Here is an 8,262-nt window from a genome sequence, read left to right as displayed (position 1 = left end):
GGTTAATGGGCCTCTCATATCTGTGAAGGTGCTAACGTGCAAGAGAGTGCTCACATTAGCTTGAATGCTGGAAGAAGGGGATAAAACAGGGACACGAAAAAAATTCTCTCTCTCTCTCTCTGACATTTGGGGTCTCATATGGCTGGCGCTAGGAATCAGAGGCAGAGATTCCCAGGCCAACCTGCGGTAGCCCTAAAGACATTCAGAGCTGACAGATTACAACTCCTCTCACCTTTTGGAACCACAGACTGAACCCATTTGTGTATATATGTTGCCTGCTTTAGCCTTTAAATAACTTTTTCATTTCTTTTTCCTGGTTAAGAAATCCTTAGTTAGTTTACTGTAGGACTGGCTACAAACTGTTGTCTTTGATGTGAGATCTGAGATACAAAATGACCTGGGGTAAATGACTGGTCTCTTGGGACTGGGAGCAACCTGAATATTTTGTGATATTTGGGATATGGCAACCAACTATCATTAAGTCCAGCTTGCCTGGGTAGCAAGATAGACTGGAGTGACCAACGGGACTGTCTGTGGCTCCATGGTAGGACTTCATGGTGATTCAGGATCTTACTTTTGTTACTGGGTTGATGAAATCTAATTATAGAACATATACCCAGTTTGGGGTTTCTGCCCTGCTCTTAGACAGTCTGCCCCAAGACTGGCACTCCTCGTAATGAACCATTCCAGACAGCACGACACTTATGATGAACACTGCCATGAGATTTCTGTCAAAGAAACAGCAGTAACAATGAAGCAGTTTCTATTGGTCCAGAGGTGGAACTATGCAAGACATTTAGAAGTGCAGTTGAGAAAGTTAAAAACCTCCACTGAGAGTAATTCGTTTTCCATTTTGTTTTGTCTGGGCAGCTACGATGACTCTTTATCTCACATTTGTTCTCAGTTTTGTCTGTCAAAAATAAAGTGCATCAGTTTTTGCAAAACCTCAGGAGATGGCAATGCATGGATAAAAGTACACCAGTGCAAGAAAAGCTCAGATTCTGTTCCTATACTCCTTTCTGTTAGTTGCTTCATGTTGTTTTATTCTTAGTAAAGGTATTTTTCCACAGCTATGATCCTAAAGATCCTGAGTGATAGACATCAACTAACTTGGACACAATATCAGAAGCAGGAGATAGACAACATTTTTCTGTCTGATGGTATTGCACCTGACACTGAAAATCATACAGTTGAGAAATGGAGCTGGATATTACTTATATCTTGTTCCTTTCTCTACTGACACAGAAATGATACACATGGTTGGTAAAGCCCCACAGGATACTACTGTTGCAATGCTAGGTTATCAGATTAAATGTAGTTGATGCATTTCTGAAATGCCTAACAAATAAAAGCGGGTCAGTGGATATAACAAATACATAGGAAAAAAATGTATCTAAAAAGAGAAAGTAATAAGCATATTAAGCAATAACATCTGTTTTCATATATATGCCCTCTTTTTATCCCATTTCTTTGCAGATAAGACACTATCAGCCACATGTATAGGTGCTTCCTTACAACAGTAATGCATACACTGCCTTGTGGTATTAGAATAACTCCGTAGAGTTGTTTCTTTGAGATCCTGGAGTGGACTGAACTCAATTAAATTCTTGTGAAACCTAATTTTTTGGTAATAAAATCCTACTCCCATCTTCTAGTAGGTTTGGAAAACTCTGCTGGCTAGATGCAGACTCGATATTTTTTACTTCACATTTTGTTGTATGAATTTAATGCTCATGAAAAGTGCCAGATAGACAGCCCTGGAATCTGGAGTCCTGTCTTTATCCACAGAATAGGTCCAACATAGGCAGTGGTAAGTACAGTGTGGCGCCAACGTGTCTTAGTCATGACATTGGGAACGCACCCCTGACAGTTAGAAGAACCATTCAATCCCCATGACTGGGGATCTACCAAATTCATGATCCATGAGAGCTTTCTGCAGTCGGAGGAGGTTCCTGGAGGTGGGTCGGACCCGGCCCCGGGAGCAGCCTGTGCCGGGGAAGAGAAAGTTCCGTCCCTCCCCAGCTGCACCAGGACTAGCAGCTGAAGCCTGGTGCAAGGTAGGAGCCCCTAGCTGGGACACCCGCAGCCCTATCTCTCCCTGGCTCTAGTCCCAGCTGTTGGGGGTTAAAAGGGCCTTGGGCTGGCTGTGTGTGTTTGTGGGGGTGACCATGGTGACTTGGGTGGTCATCCACGTCACCCATCCATAAGACTGTCCCTGCCCCCGTGCAAAAAGTGACAACCAAGCCCCATTCCATACCACCCTCTCTTCTGTGCTGCTCCTGCCTTCAGAGCTGGCTGCCCAGCCAGCAGCCACTGCTCTCCACTCTCCAGCTGCCCAATTCTCAAGGCAATGCAGAAGTACAGGTGGCAATCCTGCAACTCCCCTAGAATAGCTGGATTTCACAGGGGAGACCAGATTTCACAGTCTGTGATGCATTTTTCACAGCCATAAATTCGGTAGGGTCCTACCCATGATCATTGATTGCTGTGCTTGTCTGCTGGAAGTACCAAAGGTGCCTGTTATGGTATTGGTAAATGGACACAGGGAAGTTGATTGTGATAATCAACTCATTTCCGAGAGGGCACCTAACAGTCAGCTGGTGCCAAACTATTATCTTGGACATAGGTTGGCGATAAAAATCTCTGCATTCCATAACCAACTCACTGAGTCTCCGAGACCCCCAGCTATCAGGTGCCTTAAAGAACTAAGCTAGAGGAATATATTCAGGAACATGTCTGTCTTAGCAAGAAAGTCTCCAGTGTGCAGCAATACTGAATAATAGACAATCTGGTCAGTGCCCCGCATAGAAATACAGTACTAAGACAAAGTACCCACCTGCTGATCAGCAGGCTTTTCCACATCCAGAGGTAAAGAAGTAGGATTACAATAATAATAAGAGGTATACTTCACAGGGAACTGTGTGAATGATTTGCACATGTGAAGGAGAAGAGACTGCCTCATTTGTAAGGGAGATGGGATCTGTGTGGTGAAAAGTCCCTGTCAGTCTTGTTAACAGGACAGTTGGGGGTAGTTCATACACAGAAAGCAAACAAAAACATGGGACTAACGACAGAGAGCAGATACATATATATATTATGCCAGCCATCATCCTGTCCACTCTGCTTGTAAGTTTTCCTTTTCCCCATTCTCTGCCTGCTTTATGTCTTTCCAAACGCTTTGGGTAGAAGCAGGGTTTTTTTTGTATGTATGTATGTTTGGTGCCTAGGCCAGATTGTGTACTAGTGCAATATAATAAATACTTCACTGTTAATAATTTGGATGGCTTTCACTGACGAAGGCCAAACCGGCTTTACTTCCTTCAAGTTTTCCCCGAAAAAGGGATGGATTAATGCTATTCTTACACCATTATTTCACACCATATTTGGACTAGTTGTGAGGCCATCCCCTCCCCCCACCCCCCGACTGATTATTCCTGCTGGAGCAGGAGTAATCCAAGCAGGGGAAGTTGGCTAGTTGCTGCAGGAGAATCAGTTGTTTCCACATTTACACATGGGGCTCATCTTGACCACTTAGTCTTCCCTGAACACCAGCCCCTTACTCATGCACAGGGCTCACGCACGGATGGGTTAGCTCTGCGCATTTGGGGAGGGATCAGGGCACAACAGCTATGTCCACTAATTCTCCTGACTGTCTTTTTCCACACACACAGAAGGACCAGCAGAATTTGTCATGCACATTTTTCTTTCTCTGTATGAGTAGAGCTCAAGGACCTGTAGTGTCTCATTGGGGTGGTGCTAATTCAGGTAGGCGTCCTCTCCTAGTCTCAGGAATCCCACAGCCCTCCTTGCTGGGGCTATACTGATTCAGGGAAGCTTCTCTCCTCATTACTTAGTCCTTGACTTCCCTAGGCTGGAAGGGATCAGCAGACAGCGCCACTTCCCTGTTGCAACCAAGGAGGGAGCATATATACTGCCCCCTTCCCAGAGCTCGTTCCAGCTGACGGGGAGAGAAGGAAGCCTTGCCCCACCCTACCCTGCAAGGTTTATGGGTCCTGAGCCTTTAAAGAAATGGTAGCCTGGGTCACCCCCAATCCAGCCCCCAAGCATTAACTATTTCCTCAGCACCATCTTCCTGTCTCGCAGCACCTGCCTCTGCCCTTCTCTAGGCCTTCATCCAGGAACCTTAAAGGGACACACCATGGAAAAGGGGTTGACACATCTCTAATCCCTACTTTCCTTAAAGGGGACAGTCCCTTTTACACTCACCATTTGTGCCTGCCCAGAAAATCTTGAAAATGTGGACCCTAAAAACTCAAACACTAAAAGGCAAATAAAAAGGAACCTGCATTTATTATTTTAGTAAAGACTTGTGATTTTTAAGCCAATCTCATGATTTTGGGATCCTGAGTCAAAAGAACATAAACATATGAACATAAACATAAACATATGAACATAAAACTGGCCATACTGGGTCAGACCAGAAGCCCATCTAGCCCAGTATCCTGTTTTCCAGTAGTACTGGAGTTCTCAGGTTAAAGTAAGCGAGACAAAATGATGTGTAACTAGCCTGGTCATTTAAATGTAAACTTCATAGAAAAAAAAATCTAACCTTGTTTTTCCATTTTTCTGAAAATGGTGTGTTTGTTTTTGAAATGGTCAATGGTGACAAGTCATTCATGTATCAAGTTAAAGACTGTTGCTTTATCTTCTAACTAAACATTAATCTATCATCATTTTACTGGATGAGAATGAATTCATGTACTTTTAGTTTATGATTTCAAATGTTGACTTGCTGTGTCTTGGGTCCCGGTAAAAGGCCAGTTGTGCCTGTTTCAAGAGACTCTCCTGGAGTGGATACAATTTTAAAGAAACATGTAAATAAGCAAACTGTAAGCAAACAAAAGAGAGCTCTCAACAAATGAGAGCTAACATTTATCACTGCTACTACTATGCCAGCAGCCCAGAAATTTCTAAAGCTAGGTTTCCTAAATTTGACTCGGTTGCAAACAAACCAAAAATTCCATCCCATTTTTTTAAAGTGAGCACATTCAAGTTTGTTCTTAACCTTTGATATTTTTCTTCAGTCTGAGCAGATTACTGTGGTATCAGTGGAATGCAGCAGATTGTAAAGGAGTCAAGGAGATATTTGAAAATAGATTTATTCAGTCTTGCCAGACAAACAGCACTTCTGTTATTGACAGAGTGAAAATACAGAGCCTGAAAGGATTTTGTACTAAATATAACTCAGTTTCAGTATCCTAAGGCTTGCCTAGAATTTGTTTATTTACATATTTTGCTTATTTAAAGTTGTACTCTCTGCAGGAGAACCTCCTTAAGAAGACATAGATGGCCTGTTTTATAGGACCTAAGACACTGAAAGTAATTCTTTCTATTACTCTATCATAGCTTGTAGCCCCATAGTAATTCTTCCTGCTATGTGGCGTTTACACCCTTCAAAACACTTGTAGTAAAGCTGGCCATAATCAGTATTCTCTTTAGAGCATTTTGATCTGGAATCCAGACTATATATCTATTGGAGCATCATCAAACCTGCATTTCTACAACAAACAGTAACAAAAACCTACCTCCTGTACTGTAAAGGTAAGAGTTCCATGCTGCATTGTCTGACAATAGTGAGTGGCACCATGGTACATGGCAAACCCACTGCCTACTACTCACTCCCCCCCCCATTTAAATTCTTTATTATATTAGAGATTTTATGAGGCTACAGTTTTCGCACTTAAAAACAAAATGTTGGGACAAACTCCACACCCATGAATACACTGTAGGTAATGGGCTGAAATCAGAAGCCATGGGCTGGGGCTGTAAGTTGAAACTTGTTACACTAATTTAAATGCTCTTGTGCTCAGTTTAGACTCCCTTTGACTCACACCAATTCTACTGATGTGTAAGTGAGTCTAAAAGTGCAATAACTTACATGCCTAGAAGGCAAATGAAAGTGTAACGTAAAATAGGCTCTTTTACATAGGTGGAGTGAGTGTAAATAAATCTAAGGGAGTCAGAGCATAAGGGATTATAAATTATTGGAAGAGAACGTAACTAACAGAATTTAGCACATCACTTCTGATTTTGGCCCATTATCTAGAGCCTGTTCTTGGGGGGGGGGAGTGCGGGGGAGGAGGGAAGGGCGGGAAGGAGGGGTGGGTCTGTATAATTTGATACAAGAACTATGTAACTCCAATGTAGGTCAGTCCCATATGTTGAATTATCTTCCTTAAAGTCAAAAATAGACAACAGCATTTGCAAGACAAATCTGTTCATATTTCATCCTCCAAAATTGAAGATCAGTTCTGTGACAGATTGGGATCCTTCTGTCAGTTTATATGTGATAGAAAAGAAATTGGGAAATATGGGATTAATAAAATGTGATCACTGTAATCTTAAACCTGTGACTGAAAGAAATTGACCTGTTGCCTAATCAATGAAGCAAGGGTGTGTCAGAACACTGTGAAAGTACAGGACAATTACTGTGTACATGAGTCTTACTCTGATGAGGGAAAAACTAACTAAGGCTATTAGCAGACACCTCCATGAATTCAGATAAGTTTCTGAAATTAACCTGGGAAGGGGCACATGGTTGGTGACACCTGGTCTTCCCAGGGAATGAAGTTGCCCTGCAATAATCGATGAAACCAGGACAATAGATTTTGTACATCACAATGTCCTTTTGATGCATTTATGCAGATATTTTTGCAAGGATGTAAAAAGGATGCACATTCATACCTGGCATGATAATGAGCTAGGTGCCATTTAGATTTCAGGAGGCTTGAAGCTATGTTACAAGGGAGGAAAAATTCATGGGTTGGGTCTCTGATGCCAGAATGACAGGTACTGGGCAGTAAGGCTAACAGTTGGAGAAGTCCAACAGGGTGACTGTTAAAACAGAGAAACCAGGAATGTGAGCACTTTCCTTTGCCATTTTCTTTGTTATTTAATTACAATCACTGTCTGTATTCTAGATTAACTGTTTTTCCAACTATATCTGAATACCATTAATTTTAACTTGATATGTTAATCTTTAAGACATGGGGTTTAAACCATTGTGGGGAAACCCACAAAGTCAAATACCTCCCTCTTACACAATGCTTTTCATCAGATCTCAAAGCCCTTTTCAAGGAGGCCGGTATCAATGGCCCCATTTTACAGATTGGGAAACTGAGGCCCAGAGAGATGAAGTGGCTTGTGGAAGATCACCCAGAAGGCCATTGGCAGATCCAGGAAGAGAACCCAGGTGTCCTGAGCCCCAGGCTAGTGCTCTGTCCACTAGGTAACATTGTATCCCATGACCCTGCAGCTTCTGTGGACAGGTAATGAAGGGTGTCTAGAATCTGCCTCCTTGGGTTCTTGGTTAAGAGATTGGACCAAAGTGACCTGGTCTGTAGGGTGTGGTCGATGCCCTGAAGGCTGCAGACAAGAGCAGAGTTTGAGGCACAGGTAGTCAGTAATTTTTGGAATTACAACCCTCTTCCTGCATGTTAGCACCACATCTGAATATCAAAAAGTAAATGCAAAGCGTACCAGGAATGATATTGCAGTTAATAAACTGGCCCTACATTTAAATAATTAGACTGTACATTCATTACAGCTGATCTGAATTACATGTTATTTGCAGAGAAGAGATCTTAATCATCGGCATTTCAATAAAATTTGTTGAGAAATCCGCTTTAGTCATCATGTTAATTTTAAAGAACAACATGTTTAGTCTTGGATTATTCTTCTGCAGCTGAAAATAAACCAAAGCTTTGGGGAAATTATACTGAAAAAGCTCAAAATTATAAACAACATGGAGTCAATGACTTAATGCAGTCCATTTCCAAACAAACAGAGGAGGACAATTTCAACACAGGGAATTAAGGAAGCAAGTCCCACTAACAATAACAGGAACTGTAGACCAATTTCTACATATACAGCCCTAAACGTTGACTTTCTGTGACAATTAAAGACTAAGAGAAGACTTTAAAGTCTTCCAGATGGTCTATACCCAAAGAAACACTTTATATAGAATAGTAAAACCTCCTCTCAAGACACTATAATCATATGGCTGAAACATGAGACATTGTTGACACTGCTGACAAGAGATGGCAGATATTTTTAAACTGCCTCTGTGGTATTCTGTACAATTGTAAATAATGCATCTAATCACAGAAGGGAAAAAATCTTGGATAATATTACTGCATTTTTTTTTTACCATTTCTGATGTGATATAATGTAAAATATTTTTAACTAACATCTATAGATTCACAAGAGACCATTAGATCTAGTCCAATCACAGGCCATGGT

Source organism: Lepidochelys olivacea (genome assembly GCF_965140295.1).
Source record: "Lepidochelys olivacea isolate rLepOli2 genome assembly, chromosome: 1".
Taxonomy (NCBI): Eukaryota; Metazoa; Chordata; order Testudines; family Cheloniidae; genus Lepidochelys; species Lepidochelys olivacea.
Note: the sequence above shows the minus strand (reverse complement) of the source record.